We start from the raw sequence: 21,423 nt of genomic DNA, 5'->3' as shown, positions 1-21,423 counted from the left end.
GAAAAAGGTGTTTAAAAGCTGCAAAAAGAACCTAAAAATGTTCACCCTCTCCACTGAAGGTCCCCACTGTTTAGCTTCCAACCAGCAGTCTGGCTAACTAGCTGTTAACATCTAAACTAATACCTAAAACATCCTTTCAATATAACTAAAGGCAAACCTTGATTTAGTTTTGGACAGAGTGGAGATTGATTTGAATACCTGTCAGGTTTTTATTTCTGATCCTATCTCTGTTGGAAAGATTCACCCTCTCTATTTGTTCTGTTTACTATTATCATTGAAACTGAAAAAAAAAAACACATTTTGGGTTTTCCCCAGGACAGTAATAGAGAGGAAATTGTCAAATTGGGACATTAGTTCTGGTGACCTAGGGGCCCCAAGAGTTTTCCTTAGTTTGCAGAGCTTTCCTCTCACTTCCTTTTTTGGCTATCGGACAGGAAGTAAAGGGAAATTTCCCCAGTATGAAACAGATTGCAAAAAAACTGACAAGGTTTATAACCCCCCCTCCCCTCTCTATCCAAAATGAAAAAAGTTTTACCTTTAGTTCTGCTTTAAGCTGGCCATACAATGTGTGGATGTTGGCCTGTCTATCAGGATATCCGCTCAGTGGGTTTGATAAGGAAATTCGCTTAGTGGGTGGACCTCTTATCTTTTAATTGAAAAATCAAAGTAGCAGGGTGGAAAATTGTCAGACAAACCGTGGCTGTATTGGCTCCAATCAGCTGCTGTTCAGGTATTCTGGCAGCGGCTGTCAGAATACAATAGCCCAGCAGTCTATCTGCTGCGTTCTCAAGAGTTCAGAGATCTTAGTACCATTATGAAGTTTTTGTATATGTATATGAATATGCATATAGAAGTCTTCATTTGTCAGTTTATCAAGTTTTTTCAATTAGGGTAAATCACGCTTTGATTAAGAATTACAGTAGGTCCCAAGTGTATGTATCACCTTTTTGTGTTTAATTAATTATGATAATGCAGAGACATTGTATACTCTTGGCATACTAATAAATCACAGGGAAAACCATTGCAATCTCAGACATTTACATTTTGTCAAAAACTAATTGTATACAATTAGAAAATTAGCTTTTGCTCAGGTTAAATTATATACCCTGAAATGTATCCTTTTACTAAGGTAGAACAAACCAAAAATCTGGAACCTGTGGAAACTGATAGATTAGTCTTCAGCTTCTTCTTTCCTTTTTCTAGTTAAAGTGTATCTTTAAAGAAATTAAGTCAAGCAAATGGAAACAGGATGCCTAGTTTTTCAGATGGGGTATTTAGCTCACCCACTCCTTGCTACTGATCTCCCAGTTTAAGGCGTGATCTCAGTAGAAAGGTGCAGGTTAAAGGTCTTACTTAGGAGCTGAAGTTAAAGTGGTTCTAAACACATTTTTTTTTACTTTAAGGCAATCTGTGCATTAAGGTAAAAAAACGTGCACTGCCTGTTACTTCCCCTCCCTAACACTTACCTGAGTCCTTTATCAATGAATTTGGGGAATACCTGATGTCAGGATTGAATCTAAGCCCTTGTACACACGGTCGGAGATTCCGTCGGAATGTGTCCGATCGGAGCGGTTTGTTGGATATTCCGACTGTGTGTGGTATGCATCGGACTGTTTCCGTCGGAATATCCATCGGACCAAATTTTCCAACTTGCTGGAAATATTTTCTGACAAACTGCTCCGATCGGACATACTCCCGATCATGTGTAGAGAATTCCGATCGGACAAAGTGCCACGCATGCTCAGATCAAATTCCTACATCAAAGCTATTGGCTACTAGCCTGAACGTAGTCCCATCGTAACGAAATTACGTCATCACGTTCTGAAAGATCGGATTTTCCGACAGCTTTGTCCGACCGTGTTTATGCAACAGTTTCGGATAAGATCCGTCGGAAAAAATCCGACGGATTTGGTTGTCGGAATCTCCGACCGTGTGTACAAGGGCTTAGAATGTATTTAGCTACCTATTGTGTGGATAGGATCTCAAGATTAAAAATAATCAAGAATAATTTCTGATTTAAATCTCTGACCTAACTGAGTCATATCACTCCTTTTCCACTTCTTTCATCTCCGTCTTCATAAGTTTGCTCCAGTTCTCCTTGAGTCTGTTTCAGTGTCTTTGGCCATTTGTCTCCACCTGAGGATTTTGGTTGTCAAAGGTTTTCCTGGACTGTAAAGCACCTGTCTGAACCATCTTGACTAATATTGACTTCTTAGTTAATAGGCTTTTTGGTCTCTTGATAGCTAGTTATTGGACATGGTGTTGCTGCAAAGACTTGACCAGTCTTTGAAGCTTGCTCTTTGATTTTACTTTGAATCTCTTTTGATAACTTAAGCCTCGTACATACACGATTGGATTTTCCGATGGGAAATGTGTGATGACAGGCTGTTGGCGAAAAAATCCGACCGTTTGTATGCTCCGTCGAAAAATTGTTGTCAGATTTTCTGTGGACGAATGTTGGATGGCAGGTTTTAAAATTTTCCGCGAACAAATGTCTGTTGTGGGAATTTCGAGCATGTGTACACAAGTCTGTCAGACAAAAGTCCAAAGTACAAACCTGCATGCCCGGAAGCAAGGACAAGCCATAAGTGTTCGGTCTTGTAAACTAGCGTTCGTAATGGAGAATTAACATTCGTGAGGTGGCAAATTATGAAATCTCGAAATGGAGTACACAATTCTTCTTCTTTAATGGGATAATAATAATAATGAAGCTGCTTTGCTGGTGATACTGATGGAGTTATTGCAAACACAGTTTCAAAGGCTTTTTTTCTAGTGATATCAAGAATAATATTATTATGTTTTTTTTTTTTCTTTTTTTTTTTGGACAAGTTACCACAACACCATTATCCTGTAGTTTTTTTTAAGATCAAAGATACAACTATGTTGGTGTCCCTTGTCAATTTTGCATTGACAATGTTAAATGTACCTGCCTACTCCCAAACTGTCAGTTGAAGTAAAACACATAGCCAAGTAATATTCTACACATTTTTTTTATTGTGCATTAAAAAAAGGAAACAAATAAAATTAGACATGCTATCTGCCAATAGAACTTAGCCAAAAAGTGCATTCTATGCATCCAAAAATATAGAAAATATACCAAATCAATTCATTATTATTCTACCAAAAAATTAAATAAAAGCCTCATACATTGAACAGTGCTCCTTAATATAGGGGGTCAAAAATGCCAAGAGTTGGTAGAAGCAGGGGTCCATCATCCGGAGATAATTGTGAAAATCATCTGGATTATTCTCCTGGAGCTCCCTTAGCAATGTCATATGACATAATTGGTCACGATTAATAAAGCAACCAATTTTAGTCCAAGAACTCCTACTCCTCCTTTTCCTGGACTGGACTTGGGTCAAAGCAATAACTCCAAGGCCAATAATAAATAACATGTTATCTCCTCCGATTCCGCAACATGTCTGGTTGACGAATGGCCGTTCAGAAATGAACTGAAAAGCACGAAATGAAAAGCGCAAACTGAAAAGCGCAAAATGGGTGGTGTTGGTGCCTAAGCCTGGTAACGACCCGGAAGAGTGTGCGTCGTATCGGCCTATCTCTTTGATTAACGCGGACGCTAAACTGCTGGCCAAAGTATTGGCCCTCCGCTTAAGAGGGGTCATTGAGGAACTGATACATATGGATCAAACCGGGTTTATGCCGGGTAAGGGCACCGATGTCAACATCCGCCGGCTTTTCTTAAATTTGTCTGCCCAGCACACGAACCGGGGGAACAGAGTCATAGCCTCTCTGGATGCAGAGAAGGCTTTTGACTCTGTGGAGTGGAAGTTCCTCTGGCAGGTACTGCGTAAGTTTGGGCTGGGTCCTAAGTTTCTCCAGTGGCTGCAATTACTGTACAGGGCCCCGAGGGCGAGAATTCGGGTGAATGACTCTCTCACGGATTCCTTTCTCCTCTAGAGGGGCACCCGGCAGGGTTGCCCGTTGTCTCCCAGCCTTTTTGCCTTGGCTCTGGAGCCGCTGGCGGCTCTGGTCAGGCAGTCTGACCGCATAGTTGGATTTAAGGTGGGCTCTCTGGAGGAGAAGATTTCTCTGTACGCAAACGATGCACTATTGTTTCTGCAGGATGCTGAGGCATCTTTGCAGGCTGCCCTGGAGACGTTTGATGAATATGGACGGTTCTCGGGTATACGGATCAATTGTCCAAATCGGTACTATTCCCATTAGATGTCAGGGCGACGGGTCTCGAGCCTCGGCTGTCGCTGCGTTGGGTTGAGGAATTTACTTACCTGGGCATTAAGGTGACAAGGGACCTCCAATCGTACCACCATCTGAATGTCCGCCCCCTGGTGCAGCAGCTGAGGGATCATTGTGCCAGGTGGACCTCTCTCCCTTTGAACTTATTGGGACGAATTAGTATTTTTAAAATGGTTTATCTACCCACATTTCTCTATTTCTTTCGTAACTGTCCGGTGGGCCTGCCCCGCTCTCTCTTTAGGGAATTGGATGGCTACTTGGGAGGGTTTCTATGGCAGGGTTCCCCCCCTAGATTGGCCAAGGCTACGTTGCAGATGCCGGTCAGTAGAGGGGGGCTGGCGATGCCCAACCTGCTGTTGTACCATTGGGCGGCCGTGCTAGTCACGGTGCGATGGTGGCTGGAGGGCAACAGGGGGAACGCTGCAGCTCGTTTGGAGGCAGTTCTGGTGAGTCCCCTGGTGGAGCTGGGGGGGGGGGGGTGCTACATTCAGGAGCGACACATCGCCCTGCACTTGTGGGTCCCACTAGGTCAGTGGTGCGGATCTGGAGGGCCGTGGTGAAGCGATTCCCTGGCTCTGGTAGGTGGTCCCCCCGCTGTCCCTTGTGGGGTAACCCGCTGCTTCCCCACTTCAGAACCATCCCGGACCCGCAGCTGTGGATTAGGTACGGTATTAGGACTCTGGGGGATGTAATTTCCAATGGGGCTCTGGTCCCTTTCCGGGGGCTGGTGGAGAGGCATGCTGTACCTGGTAGCATGCTTTTTCGGTATTGGCAGTTGCGGCATGCCTTTCGGGCTCAGTTTCCGGAACCGCCTATCCTTGAACTTGATGCACTTGAGGACCTCCTGGCGCAAGACTCGCTTAGGAAGCCCCTCTCGGAATTATACTCAGTTCTGATCAATAGCTCGTCCTCCAGGCTGGAAACTCTGTGGGACAAATGGAGGGGGGACATTCCAACTCTAGATAGGGAGGACTGGGAGGACTGCCTGGAGGAGAGTGTTAGGCTGTTAATATCTTCTAAGGATCGGTTGATACAAACGAAGGTCTTACATAGGATACACTTCACGCCTCAGAGGCTACACAGAGTATATCCGGACAGGTCTCCGCTCTGCCCTAGATGCCGCTCCTGTGAGGGCTCCTTCTTGCATATGTTCTGGACGCGTCCACGTATATTGCAGTATTGGTCTGCGGTGATGGACTGTATTAATGAGCGGCTCCAGCTGAGTGTCCCACTGACGGCTGAGCTGGCTCTCCTGGCCATACATGATGATATACAGAGGCCCAGACCCACCAAAACTTTGATCTCGTTATTGCTATTCTATGCCAAAAAGCAAATTCTTCTCAAGTGGATCTCGCCTCTTCCACCTACTAGGAGGGCCTGGGAAAAGGCTGTAGATGCTGTACTACCTATGTATAAATTGACTTATGCTAGTAGGGGCTGCCCGCAAAAATTTACAAGGGTATGGCAACCGTGGGTGGGTTCTGCAGAGTAACCGATCTTGTTTTATCTTCTCTCTATTGTCCCTTATCTGGGGGTATGACTTTGGTATTGATCTGCTGACTGGATCTGTGGTTTTTCGCTCTGTTATGTGTCATACCTTGCATCTGTGCTGTATACTATTTCATATACTGCTTGTAATTGCTTTGCTCTTTTACTAATAAAGACCAACCTTTTTGTTAAAAAAAAAAAGAAAAGCGCAAAATGAAAAGCGTGAATCAACACTCCCCAAACTACTAACACGAAATAAGCAGAAGGAGCCCAAAGGGGGGTGCTAAAGAACTGAAAAACCACATAGTATGTCAGTACATTCGTGTTTGTTGGCCGATAATTCCTTGCTATTTGTATGACAAAATCCAGGCACAGGCCTTCAGACAAAAGTCTGAGGTTTTGTCTGCGGAAAATACAATTGTGTGTACGAGGCTTTAGAGCTTATATATGCAAGGTGTCTAACATCTTCATTATTTTCTCCACAGTGTCATCTAGAGTATATAGGCTTTATGAACTTGATCATTCATAAGTGTTTACTTTTGTTGATATTGATCTTTAGCCCTATGTGTTCTGCTGCAAGAGTCCTAAGTGTAGCATTTATTTGACATGACAAAGATAGCAATAAAAACTCACAGAAAGGAGATATGATATTGGCTCATCTTATAGATGGAAGCGTCCCGATGAGAGGGGTTCAATGCGGCGATCTAGGGAGGCCAAGACCATGGTGTAACAGGGAAGGAAGCTGGCAAAATCAGTGTGGTTTTGGGTATGATCATGTACATGGTAGCGTGGAGCGCAGCGCTGAGCATGGCGTGTGACGTCACCAGGAGGTTTGGAAACACGTGTTTCAGAACATGCACCACACTCGTACTGAGCATGCGTGCTCCTTTGTCAAGTGTCTTGACAAAGGAGCATGCATGCTCAGTACGGGTGACGTGCATACTCTGAAACACGTTGTTTACAAGCCTCCAGTGACGTCACGTGCTATCCTCGGCTCTGCCCTGCATGCTGCCATCCACATGCTCATACCCGGAACCACATAGACTTTCCTGGCTTACTTCCCTGTGACACCACAGTCTTGGCTTCCCTGGAGTGGCGTGCTGAAGCCCTCTCATCAGGACATTTCCATCTATAAGATGAGCCGATATCATATCTCCCTCCTGTGAGTTTTTATTGTTATCTTTGCCATGTCAAATAAATGCTACACTTAGAGGCGCCTTTCGTTCTGTCTTTACATGCATCAACTCAAGAAAAGCCTTAGCCCCGAGTATACAAGCATTACTGACTTCCACCTGTGGCCCAGACCTTTTCCATTGGTGCTGCATTACCTTTTAATTGAACTTCTTATGAACCTTGTTGGATATCACATCACCTTTTACAGAACCTGGTGATAAGTACATGGACTTTTTACACAGCCCTTTATAGGGGTCTACCCTGAGGGTCTAACCTGAGCGCATATATGTTTTAATATGTCTAGCATCATTGACTGTCCTTTTTATTATACATTCTATTTAAAGAATAACCAGAAAATGGGAATTCAACCCAATGATGATTCCAAAGGCATCTGCCAGTTTACTGTTGAAGATAACATAACTTTGGAAGAAAAATCCCTTTACAGCATTTACACAATATTCACCAATTCTGAGGAATAGCAATACGGCATTCAACAGTGCATTCTCTGTGGCTGTGTAGTTCGCATACAAATAAGGTGTTTCATTCTGTTATTTACCTTTAAGAAATGCTGTAGTATGAATCAGACCTGCCTGCCTTTTTAGGATAAGTATGTTAAAAACTGTGCTGGTTGTGGACAAGATCATGTCCTACCATATGTTATATTTTGAGATATCACCTTTTTTCGGCAATGTGACTAACAGCTCAGTCTTCTGATGTTATCTACAAATCATGGGGCCACATAGTAAAATAAATAATAATACTAATTATTAAGAAGTTAATAATAAAATATTCACAAAATACTTCACACTGTGATAAAATGTATATTGCATCAGTACCCCAAAATGGAATGTATAGAGCTTACATTTTGAATTTTTTTTTTAATTGGGCTGTAGGGTTCCCCCCAGATGTGCTGCTGTAGTTTTAACAGGTTCTTTCCCAAAACAGTGCAGAGGCAGCCAGGCAAATAGCCTCTGGCAGAGTAGTCCAACATTCACTCCAAAGGGCTCCAGGGGCAAGCAGCCCCCCTTCCAGCTCACAGAGCCATTCCCTCAGCAGGGAAAAATAAGATCTCCTTTGGGATCCAGGCTATATAACAGCATCCCAGTCACCTTCTGGGTACACCTCCCCAGGGGCTGGCTGAGCCCTGCTCAATATTCAGACTGGTCAATTGAATTCTTTCTCCCTAAATTCCAGCAATCAAACAGCCAGCCTGTGAAGCCCTGAACAGATCAGACCAAACAATTGCTGCTCCCCCGGTTACAGAAGGAGCTACCTAGCAGCCCCACTAGGAGGGTTAGGTACCACAGTGGAAAAATTTGATGTCTGGAATAAATCTTACAGACAGTTTAGCTACCTATTGTGTAGATAGGTTGCCAAGGTTAAAAATAATCAAGGATTATTTTCAGTGCTGGCAGAGATGACCAAATGCTTTGAGGGCGATATATATATACACTACTAAGACAGCTAAATAAAATTCTTCTTTCTGCACAGCCTGCAAATTTAGATCTGTGACTAGCTGCAACGATTCTGACATCTCCTCCTGTGCTTCTGACATCAGCTGTTCTTGATTGAAAATGTCATGCGGATACCAAATCAATGTCAACGGGAACCTCTGCAATCCTTAAAGGGTCATACTGAATATGTGATATCTTCACATGCACACAGTTTTTCAATGTTAGATTTGGCACAAAAGACCTCCTAAAGGGTCCCATTCCTGCCCCAGTCCCTATTGAAACAAATCGGGCTGTTTCACACCTTCAAATGTCCCTGAAGATTATTCCTAATAATGGTGTTGTTTCTACCTCCTCTGTCTTTGACATGCCTGCTGTCATTCTATCTATTCCTCCTGCCTTTTTACTCTTTATTGTTCTAGACCCCCCCCCCCCTCCCCTTTTTATATGGGCCTTGGACCATTATGAGCTTTATTACGACACATTCCTATCACAGTTTTCTGCAACTCATGTATCCAGAGTATACTTCGGTGTGACACCTGTATTCATAACTGAAACACATAATTCATTTTTGTTAAAGCATCAATGTGCCTTTTCTCTACTGCTAAAAAGGTACATACATACACACAAATTAACTCCTGTCTAATTACATTATATGGGGGGGGGGGGATCCAACTCCATACATCCTTATGTGTGATTGTTGCAGTTGAGTAAAATTAGGCATTTCTTTTTTATTTAACTTATTACAGGTGTATATATATATATATGTAAGAAGGCCAGTGTGGTGGCCTGAATTTATGGGAGGAGCCCGGAGGGTATTTAACCAGCCCGCTCGCCTGTGGTCTTTGTCGGTTTCCGGTGCGCGGCACTACGTCACTAGGCCGACGGCTCGTGTTTCGTTTCCATTCGGACAAAAACGTCTCTCTCGTGGTTTTCTTTCCCGTTCGTTTTGTACAACGTCGCCGGCTCTGTACAACGTCGCCAGCTCGACTGCCGCAGGTAAGGGTCTCGATTGACCTTCCTGTACTATTTTTAGTGTCGTTAAAACCTGAAATATCGAATCGTTCGTTATGATACCGGTTGTTATCACTCAATACGCTCCAATTTAGATATTGCTGGTAGGAAAAAATTGCACTGTTTTAGTACTTGTTATAGTCTCGTTACCGTGTTCCACAGTCAAAATCGTTGCCAGTCGTGTCTCACGGCACAACGACTCCTACCTCTGCCATGGCTGGCTCACGTAGGTCATTTCATCATTTCACTCATTTTTGTTACGCACGGCGCTCCGATTCGAATCCAGTCGCATCCGCTAAATGCGCCGATTCATTCCGGTGTGCCCCTAACTGCTTGGCCACATTTCAGTACATGCTCCAGAGCTCGTTCGTGGCTAATCGATCGGGTCTCTGTCATGGGAATTCATTTCACTGTCACCTAGTACGTTCGAATCGAAACCAGTCGCAGTTCTCGAACGCACAGGTTCGATCGACGTGTCCCAGTTACGTTGGCCTCATTTCGGTACATGCTCCAGAGCTCGTTCGTGGCTAATCGATCGGGTCTCTGTCATGGGAATCATTTCACTGTCACCTAGTACGTTCGAGTCGAAACCAGTCACATTTTCTCAAGAAAATGCACAGGTTCGACCGACGTGTCCCAGTTACATTGGCCTCATTTCGGTACATGCTCCAGAGCTCGCTCGTGGCTAATCGATCGGGTCTCTGGCATGGGAATCATTTCACTGTCACCTAGTACGTTCGAGTCGAAACCAGTCGCATTTCTCAGGTAAACGCACAGGTTCGATCGACGTGTCCCAGTTGTGTTGGCCTCATTTCGGTACATGCTCCAGAGCCCGCTCGTTGCTAAGCGATCGGGTCTCTGTCATGGGATCATTTCACTGTCACATATCACGTTCCGATACGAATCCAGTCGCGTCTACGATGCACCAATTCGTCCCGGCGTGCCCCAGGTATTTTCGGCCTCATTTCTGTACATGCTCCGGAGTCCCGTTCGTTGTCAGTCGCAATCGCAGCACGACCGATTCGGGCCTCCGTCATGGCATACTTTTGTCACTCATTTCACTGTCACTTACCGCGCTCCGATTCGAATCTAGTCGCATCCGTGATGCACCGATTCGTTTCGGTGTGCCCCAGTTGGTTACGGCCTCATTTCAGTACATGCTCCAGAGTCAGGATTCATTGTTGGTTGCAGGTTTCGGTTCTCTGATTCATGACTCTGTCGTGGGAAATCAATTTCACTGTCACGTAGGACGTCCGATACGAATCCAGTCGCATCTACGAGGCACCGATTCGTCCCGGCGCCCCAGGTATTTCAGCCACATTTCAGTACTTGCTTTACAGCATGCACGATTAACGGATAGTCGCAACAGCGGCACAACCGACTCATGCCTCTGTCATGGCAATCAAATAAAATTCACCGCCACGTACCGCGCTCCGTTTCGAATCCAGTTGCATACATGCACCGATTCGTTACGGTGTGCCCCAGTGCTTTAGCCTCATTTCAGTGCATGCTCCAGAGTCCGGTTCATCGTCAGTCACAGTCACGGCATGACCGGCTTATGCCTCTGTCATAACAGGTTTTCATTAAATGGACCGTAGTATACAGTGCCCCGTTTCGAGTCGGTCGCATCTGACATGCAAACACATCCCCAGGCACAGACTTCTGGCAATCGTTGCAAGCACGCATTCAAGCATAGACTTCTTGCAATCTTTGCATACACGCATCCAAGCATGGACGCACACAAGCGTAGACTTCTTGCGATCGTTGCAAACACGCATCCAAGCGTAGACTTCTAGCAATCGTTGCAAGCACGCATCCTAGCATAGACCTCTTGCAATCGTTGCTAGTACGCAGTCAAGCATGGACGTCTTGCAGTTGGTGCGAGTACGCATACAAGCCTGGACTTCTCGCAAGCGTTGCAAGCTCGCATTCAAGTGTAGACTTCTGGCAACCGTTGCGAGCACGCATTCAAGCATGGACGTCGTACAGTCGTTGCAAGTTCGCATACAAGCGTAGACTTTTTGCAATCGTTGCAAGCACGAATCCAAGCATAGACTTCTTGCAAATCATTGCAAGCACGCATCAAGCATAATCTTCGTGCAATCGTTGCGAGCACGCATTCAAGCATGGAAGTCTGGCAGTCGTCGCAAGCACACATACAAGAATAGACTTCTTGCAATCATTGCAAACACGCATCCATGCGTAGACTTCTTGCAGTCATTGCAAGCATGCATCCAAGCGTAGATTTCTTGCAATCGTTGCAGGCACGCATCCAAACATAGACTTCTTGCAATCATTGCAAGCATACATTCAGGCATAGACCTCTGGCAAATCATTGCTAGCACGCATTCGAGCATAAGACCTCTTGCAATCATTGCGAGCAGATGTCCAGGCACAAACTTGTTGCAATCATTGCTAGCAGGCAGTTCCGGCTGGCTCAATAGATTGCTTTGGGAAAAACCTGGATACTTTCCTAAATGTACATTGTAACGGGGTACTTATTTTTAAAGTTGATCCAGGGAAAATCCGATTGCCTCTCGGGGGATCAGGAAGGAATTTTTTCCCTGCTGTAGCAAATTGGGCCATGCTCTGCTGGGGTTTTTTGCCTTCCTCTGGATCAGCTGTGGGTGTAGAATTGGGTGTGTCGGGTTGTGCGATATTTATTTGTTTGATTTGTGGTTAGGACTGGATGGACTTCTGTCTTTTCCGACCTGGCTACCCATGTATCTTACCATAACTTCTTGCAATCGTTGCAGGCACGCATCCTGGCATAACTCCTTGAAATCATTGCAGGCACGCATCCTGGCATTACTTCTTGCAATCATTGCACACACGCATCCTAGCATAACATCTTGCAATCGTGGCAAGCACGCATCCTGGTGTAACTCCTTGCAATCGTTGCAGGCACGCATCCTAGCATAACATCTTGCAATCGTTGCAAGCACGCATCTTGGCATAACATCTTGCAATCGTTGCAAGCACGCACCCAAACACATGTTCAAGCACAACTCCTGCAGTCTTCGCAAAGCACATGCGATAACACGAATTTCTCACAGTCACTATGAACACATTTCCAGTGACAAACTCCCACGCAATTGTCGCAAGCACACGTTTAAACACTACTTTTGCAATCGTGCCAAGGCTCGCGACTTAGCATAACGTCTTGCAATCATTCTTTTGCAAGCACACATTCTCAGTGGCACACAAACTGGCTACACGTCGTTTTCAGCAGCACTTAGTTGGCCACTTGTCTCCTGTGGCTTTTCTTACAAGCCACTCACCGTTTCCTGTCTGTCGGTCTCTCCCTTAGGATAGTTGAGTTCAACTTCCATCCAGCACCTGGATCGTGTTGACACACGCAACTGGCTTCTTCCTGTAACACGCTCAGGCTATACCTAGCCAGCGTTCAGCATTTCTCATCCTTACAGGGCCCGGAGAGCCACCTGTCTTTATGGCTCATACAGCAAGATCCCCACTTCGAGGCATCCAGAGGCATCACCCATAGCCAACGGAAAACGCTCGCCCATCACAACTGCCATCTTTAGGGACATGAAATCCTCGCATATTCCCCAGTCTAGTCATCCAAGCGGCCATCTACCTGGCCCTTTGTGGTTTTCCCTGGCCTAGCCAATTTATCGTTGGTAGCACTGGCAGCCAGGTTCTACACAGACACTACCTGACGAATGTTCAAATCTGCAATACGGGCCATTCCCCAGGATCGATCTTTATGTCACGCCTCCTAGTCCTCCTCTCACGGACACAGGACCCTTCTTAGATCCTTAATTTAGATGCCGTGGCAATAGCAGACCTGTCAATGTCGGAAGGTTCCTTACTGCATGGATTGATGTATCGGTGTTTAAACCGTCTACGATGCCCCTGTCGCCCCTGGTAGCGACAGATGCCACAGCCTACACAGGCTTCGCGGAAATTTTTGGCCACCACTGGTTTACAGGACCATGGCATCAGGGATACTCCTAAACCCCGGTTACCTGGACTTCCTCCCTCTTCAGACTATACCCGGTCATGACAGCCTCTCGTATCTGGGGTCATGTCAGGACAGGACAGGCTGTGGCTTTCACCACCGACAACTGGGCCGAGGCTCATCTTGTTATTGAAGCCAGGTCTGGACCGATCTCGGTTGTGTCCTTCCTGCGCAGACCGCTGCAGTTAGCCCGGTGGCACCAGTTTAATGTCCATTGTATGTTCATTCCAGGCCTTCAGCAATCCCGCAGGCCAAGTTCTGCATAGTCGTTACTTGGCTCGCTACCAACTTCATTTCATCCTCCTCCTTGCAGTGTCTAAAACCCAGCAATCTGACTCCAGGATGGACGTCCATTTCTATAGAGAAGCAGGGCTTGGTATCAAGTAACCGCACTTGACTACCTACTGTCACTCCTACCGGAACGCGTAGACTCTAGTTCCCTATTGCTTTCGTGCCAACACTTGTGTACCTGCCAGTTTCCCAAACACATGGGGTTCTTCTACACAGCCTACACCTCGTCCCCGGTCCATACCGTGGACACTCTTTAGTATTTGAGCACCCTTGGCAGCATGTTGGCGTAGGTCCCAAGTCACGTCATTGAAAGACTAAGCACTTGGGACCCTGCCTACCTCGCCCGGTACATTCCCAATCCTCGGGTGGAAATGGCACAAGCGTTCACCAAACTTGCTCAACTAATTATGCTAAAACTAATAAAACTGCACCCCTACCTGAATGTTTTGCCCCCTTATTTTGGTATACCGACCATCAGACCAGGGCACACTTTAGGTCCATTTCATGTGGTTAATCTTATGGTAGAGGCTACTTGTTCATATCCGTATCGGCCATAGGGCTTTGACCATAAGTAAGAAGGCCAGTGTGGTGGCCTGAATTTATGGGAGGAGCCCGGAGGGTATTTAACCAGCCCGCTCGCCTGTGGTCTTTGTCGGTTTCCGGTGCGCGGCACCCACCCTCCCTTCCCCTTTCCAGGGCATTTCTCAAATTCATTTCTCTTCACATATATTAATTTCTAATCTAGGGTATGCCCCCTTATTTTGGTATACCGACCATCAGACCAGGGCACACTTCAGGTCCATTTCATGTGGTTAATCTTATGGTAGAGGCTACTTGTTCATATCCGTATCGGCCATAGGGCTTTGACCATAAATATATATATATGTATATATATATATATATATATATATATATTATACATTCACATTAGTCCCTGCCCTCATAGAGCTTACAATCTGAGGTTCCTAACTCACATTCATACATACACGTACTAGGGACAATTTACACAGAAACCAATTAACCTACCAGCTTGTCTTTGGAGTACCCGGAGGAATCCCATATGCAAACAAGGGGAACAATTGGTTGGGACAGTTGGGATGGGATGGGCCTGAGCTCAGGGAACGTGTGCCCCAGGGATTTATGAGTATTTCGGAAGAGTCATTTGGAAGAGCTGCCCATCCCTTTTTACCTATGTTATGGTATGTCACAGCTTGCTGCAGTTTTCTTGACCTTGCCAGCAGTTAAAGTTGTTGTAATGGGCTATGCCCTTGATGGAAAATTAGAAGTAGGCTGTCTGTGCAGCACTTATGGTAAAGACAGGCCCCACTTCCCTCTTTTGGTTAAGTGCTCACAGTACGACTGTGACTGCCACTGGTTGAATATGTTTACATGTTATGTTTTGGAATTTAATAAAGCTGTGGCCTTGCCCTTTCCAACCTAATGGTTGTAAGTGTCTTATTTAATGGGGTAAAGGGTAAGGGTTGTGAGGGACTTGATCCCATTGTGTTACGTTAATTGGGACCTAAGCCCATTGCGCTTCAGCAGTTAAGGGTTTTACATGAACACCAGTAGTTTATTTATTAACAGGTTCTAACGTGTAGTTGAGGGGTTTTCCCACTAGCTTTTTAAAAGAAGAAAACTACTTGAAAAGTAGAGTGTATTTACTTAAAAGAGAAGTAAGGGTTTGGGGGTTTTCCCCCATCATACTTACCTAGGTGGATGCAGTATCGGCCCAATATTGCATCTGTCCCCCTGTACCTCTACACTGAGAACCGAGCGATCGAATGTAGCCGATGGCTTGGTTCTCGCAGCTCCATGAGCAAAGGTCTGCTGACTGTCAATCAGCATCTCTCCGCTCTGCTTCCACCTCACTCACTGAAACGCTGAGCTGTGGAGGGGTGGAGCAGCCGTCTCAGGCTCTCAGCGGCTTGCTCGGAGGCTGAGATGGGAGTCAGTCCAGGCACCTGGTGGATCTCGACTTCCATTTTTGCAATGACGCAGTGCCTGGACTGAATAATGTGACATCAGCAGAGAGCCATAGGAGAAGCCCAGTCAAACGAGCTTAGGCTGGACTTCTCCTTTAAATTGCTAATGAAGGAATGACTAAAAGTTTTTGATGTATGGATGTGTACAAAAGATATCATAAGCTAATTTACAAGACAGGAAGACCCATTACAACATATATTAATCTCAAAAGTAAACATTTAATATATTGCTTTTTACCAATTCTTGGATGAGATACAAGTTGTTGTTTTTTTAGGCTTTTTCTCCTTTGTTTGTACCTGGTCATCCCGCCAGTAAGGCTGTTGTATTTCAACAAGTTCTCTTGCAGATGTTGCAATTACAGGGTTGAGACAAATTATTTACCACTGATAGGGTTGAATACAAAGATCAGTTTTATTTATGTAAAAGATTTATCCCAAAAGGAGCAAAACCTATAAATGCCTCCTGTTAGCTGGAGTTTGTTTTCACTTTGTTAGTGTATTTAAGTCTGCTAGTACAGACTGACAATGGTGCCCCTGTGTTCATTCATCCAGAGTGTAAGCACTCTAATACAGGAGGAGTGTTACTGTCCAAATCATTAGGTGAAAACAGAGAGAAAAATAGAGAAAATAAATAAAACTAATGCAGCCACTGTATCTAATGATTGGTAAGCACCAAATTAAATTTTTTGGTTTTGGGACTAATACTGCTTTAAATAAAAAAAAAAAAAAAACTTCTTCATATTATTTCTTGAGCCCTACAAGTGTTGAGAAATAGTTTCTAGAAATGAAATGTGTGCTGTAATTAGAAAATAATGAATATTGACAGAAGGCTTTTTTTCTTGCGATCGTTAACAATGCCAGCATGTCTCTGTAATATCACACGCAGAATGAACATAACTGCAAGTAAATTCTAAGGATCTTTGAGTCTCATCAGGGTTTCTTAAATCATGATGGATACAAAATAGATAAATACACACCAAAGATTTTTATTTTTTTTCCGAGGTTCCAAAGGCCTTTTCAGTGTGCATTCCTTATTCCTGGATATTGGTTAAGCTATTAATTACTTTGCTGGAGGGACAAAGTGGAAGATATTTTAAGCAAGGTAACAACAGAATCAGGCATGTATCTATGGCAAATCAAGCTGAAACTCCTAGAAACAGATTTGTAATAGTTTTCTTTTTTTTTTAAATACACACAGATAACAAGTGGTCAGAGGCAGGTTTAATAATGCTACTTTTTAGCTGCAGCAGAAAAATGTATTAATCAAGCTGAGATCTTATAGTAAATCTGTTTTATAATCTGCTTCTGTTTTGGACTGCCTTGCTGTGTGACAAAACCGATAAATTCCTCTCTGTATGTTTTTTAAAATTCAAACTGTGACAAAACACTATTACTGAAAAAAGAAACTTGTTTTATTGGTAGTTTGTCTTGGCCACAGAGCGCTAAGTCATTCTCCTATACAATAATACAATACTTGCCATTCCCAAAGCATTTTGATTAGTGTTCCAATTGTTTTTATTCATAGTGCGATTAAATGTCCTCACACACTGAACTCAATAAAGCCAATCATTGTGAAGAGTGAATATGTAATATAAAAAGTTTCAAAATAAAGGTCTATGTCCTATACAAAAGGTATCTGTTTCCTATTGTCAGTTCATAGTAGAGACTTTTAATAATGTTAGTATTTATATATTAAATTCCACTTTATTCTGTACACTGTCTCTCTAGGTTTCCAGCCCCTAACTCTTCATGATGGATTGTTGTATTACTAATAGTCAACTCATCACCTTCCCACCCGGCCTATAGCAAAATGATGGTTGGGCAAGAGTTCCATTGTTCTGACTGGACATCATATGGCACTCCCTGCAGGAGAAGCCACTAGTGTGCGTCCCCAGGGGCACGCAGTGTGGCAATCAGGGGTGCGGTGTGTCGTTTGGACACACCCATTCCGATTGCGGTAAAGAGCCTATGATATAGGCTCTTTACCACATGATCAACGGTGTCCAATCACAGCTGATCACAGTGTAAATAGGAAGTGCCAGTTATCTTCATTCCTGTGAGTAGAAGAGAGACGATAAAGGCTCTCCTGACAGGGGGTCTGCACTGATAATCAGTGCATTGATTATCAGTGCAGTCTCATCAGCAATGTCTGCTAATGTCCACCGGTGATGCCCACCGATGATCCCCACGTGTGTCCATCTGTGATGCCCACCTGTGCCCACCAGTGGTGCCAATCAGTGCCCATAGGTGATGCCTTTCAATGCCTCCTCATCAATGCCACCTATCAGTGCCGTCTATCAGTCCCCGTCAATGCCAAACAGTGCCTCCTATCCATGCCCATAAAGACTGCCCATCAGTGCCACCTATCAGTGCCCATCAGTGCTGCATATCAGTACTGCCTATCTGTGACAAGCAGTGCTGCACCTCAGTGCTGCCTATCAGTGCTGCATATCAGTGTCGCCTATCAATACCCATCAATGCTGCATATCAGTGCCTCTTCATCAGTGTCCATCAGTGCAGCCTATCAGTACCTGTCAGTGCAGCCTCATTGTGGCACATCAGTGAAGGAGAAAAATTACTTATTTACAAAATTTAGTAACAGAAACTAAGATTTTTTTTTCAACATTTTCGATCTTTTTTCATTTATTTAGCAAAAAAATGAAAAACTCAGTGGTGATGAACCCCTTCTGGACCACTCTACACAGATATACTGTGGCAGGGTGGCTCTCCTGTGTGAAATCACGTACATGTATGTGATTTTGTGTACTAAGTCTGGGGCGAGCATGCACGCCGCCAGAGACCCGTTCCCGCTGTTATTGGACACAGCGCCCCCATTTCTAGTAAAAACTATTTAAAAAAAAAAAAATTAATTCATAAAAATATCCCATAGTTTGTAGATGCTATCATTTTTGCGCAAACCAATCAATATACGCTTATTGGGATTTTATTTACCAAAAACATGTGGCAGAATTGGCCTAAATTGATGCATATATTAGATTTTTTTACTTTTTTGGGGGTGTGTTTTATAGCATAAAGTAATAAAAATATTTGGTTTTTTTTTTCAAAATTTACGCACTTTTTTTGTTTATAGCACAAAAAATAAAAACCTGCAGAGGTGATCGAATACCACCAAAAGAAAGCTCTATTTGTAGGAAGAAAAGTGCATTCATTTTATTTGGGTACAGCGTTGCATGACCATACAATTGTCAGTTAAAGGGGGTTGTAAACTCATGAAGGGGGGTAAACCTTCCGGAGCTGAAGAGTTTAAATACCACCAAAAGAATACTGGTATCTATGTAAAAAAAATGATAACAATTTTGCACATCAATTTTATTTGGATACAGCATTGCACAACCACGCAATTGTCATTCAAAGTGCTGAAAGCTGAAAATTGGCTTGGGCAGAACGGGGGGTGAAAGTGTCCAGTATTGTGAATAAAAAAAGAAAAGAAAAACAATCATACTCACCTATGTGGCTGCAGCATCACTCCAATGCTACAGCTTTCCCCCACTGGCTCTAAGACCAAGAACTGAGCAATTACATAACTGCTGATCACTTAGTTCTCAGTCTTCACTCAGCAGAGAGTGGTGACTGTCAATCACCTAATTTCTGCTTTACCCCTCCAGTACTCATTAGAGCCCTTTGCTGTGGAGGAGGCGGAAGTGGCTGGCTCAGGATGTCAGCAGTGCTGAGAAGCTGTGCCAGCTACCAGTCGGGCATCTAGGTAGATCCCAACATTAACCACTTAAATACAGGGCACTTTCACCCCCTTCTTGCCAAGGCCAGTTTTCAGTGCTGTTGCACTATAAATGACAATTGCGTGGTCATGCAACACTGTACCCATATGAAATTGTTATAATTTTTTTCAGACCATTTTTTTTTCTTTCTCTTGGTGCTATTTAATCACCACAGAGCTTTTTATTTTTTGCTAAACAAATGAAAAAATATTGAAAATTGTGAAAAAAAAACAAAAAACTTTTTTTTTCTATTCTGTTATACAATTTTGAGAATAAGTCATTTTTCTTCTTCACCGATGTTCGCAGATGAGATTGCACTGATGGGCACTGATAGGCTGCACTGCTGGGTACTGATAGGCTGCATTGATGGGCACTGATGAGGCTGCACTGATGGGCTTTGATGGGCACTGATGAGCAATGATGAGGCTGCACTAATAAGGTAGCACTAATGGGCCCCGATAGGCAGCACTGATGGATACTGATATGCTGCACTGATGAATACTGATATGTTGCACTGATGGACACTGATATGCTGCATTGATGGGGGTGCACTGATCATCAGTTCCCTGATTATCAGTGTAAATGCCCCCTGTAACTAGAAAGAAGGTTATCGGCTTTCCTTTCCTCAGACACTGACAGTGCTGAGGAAAGGAAATGCTGATTGCTGGCATTTGTGTACATGTGATTGGCTGTGATTGGCCACAGCTGATCACATGGTAAAACGTCTACGTTATCAGCTCTTTACCCTGATCTGTGATGCGCTGTGTCCGAGGGACAAAGCTCCCCACGATAGCGGTGCTGCACACCCCCAGAGGCATTCATGGGCGGCAGAGTGGCATAGTCACCACCAAGCTGTCATTCTGCTATAGGCCGGATGGAAAGGTGTTAAATCCTGCACTTCTATTTTAAGGTTACTTGTGCACAGAGCATTTAGCCCATGTGTGCCCAATCCAAGCATTTTAGTACACCAGGACGGCACAGATGCATCTTTCAACCCTGCTGCCTGAAGCCTGTTGAAGTCTATGATAGGTTTAAATGTGTTGTGGCTGGATCTGAGTGCTTTACTTAGTGGTCATATTTAGAGCCCTTTATGTTCAGAGATGTATGCCCAAAACCAAGGTATTCTGAGAATTTAGGTTGTACTGCTATGGAACAAGCTAAATGAAAAAATTGTGTTGGCAGCTTATCTGCTACAGCTGTTGGTTTACTTTTTCTCCTAGGTATATTATTTGTGACAAAGAATCAAAGAGGGAACACCATTAAGGAAAGAATGACCGAATGTTAGGGATGCATATGTGCTATAGAAAAACCCTGCAGATGCAGTGAGATGAAAAATAGCACACCTAAGGTGCTACCAAAAAAGGCTTTACATATTCAGAAAATGATATTAGCATCACAAAGAATACTATAAGCAAATGCTGTATATACAGAAGAGCAAAAGGTTTTACAAAAGTTTTATAAAAAGTTAAAAAAATACACATAGCAATATAACGGTAAAGCATATGCCAGCTGCAGCTGAAAACATTTAAATGGAAAAGCTAAAAGCTATGTTCATTTATAAGATATTTGGAATGAAAATCATATTGCACAGTGTGCACATCCTAGAGACAATAGCGTATGATGCACCTGCCCCAGATCAACATATATAGACATACAACATAGTACTGTATATCAAAATGTGCATGTGAGAGAAGGATTGGCCAGCATAAGTGCACGTCATCAACAGAGATTAGGTTATGGCTTTTTTGCACAAGTCCATAGAGTACAACTTGCATCTTCATAACAACTGGAAAACAAACTCAAAACAACAATAAAGAAAATCAGTAGCATTTAGAATTGCAAAATATACCATGAAAAATATTTTAGACATGTTTAAACATCGTGAGAAAAGGCATGGTCAGTCTGGCAACTTGGGACACAAAATGACAGCACACGTCATGTTAGTATATCCAACCATAAGGTAAACTGATAACGAATTGAAGGAAAACAACCATACAAATCAGTTGGAGTTTAAAATCACCTTTCATCTTTTATGTTCATTCAGCAATGCCATCCAAAATATAAATCCCATGGGTTTCATACTTTTT

The 21,423-nt window shown here is 43.7% G+C and overlaps 1 protein-coding gene across 3 annotated transcripts in view; it reads left to right on the top strand.

The window, feature by feature from the left end:
* DOC2B (double C2 domain beta) overlaps window positions 1-21,423 on the top strand; it is an 824,332-nt gene that overhangs the window by 685,040 nt on the left and 117,869 nt on the right. The window lies entirely within an intron of this gene.

The sequence above is a fragment of the Lithobates pipiens genome, unplaced genomic scaffold (genome assembly GCF_037356315.1).
Source record: "Lithobates pipiens isolate NorthernLeopardFrog02 unplaced genomic scaffold, aLitPip1_a1.2 Scaffold_16, whole genome shotgun sequence".
In the NCBI taxonomy this organism is placed as follows: domain Eukaryota; kingdom Metazoa; phylum Chordata; class Amphibia; order Anura; family Ranidae; genus Lithobates; species Lithobates pipiens.
This window is presented reverse-complemented; position numbering and strand designations above follow the sequence as displayed.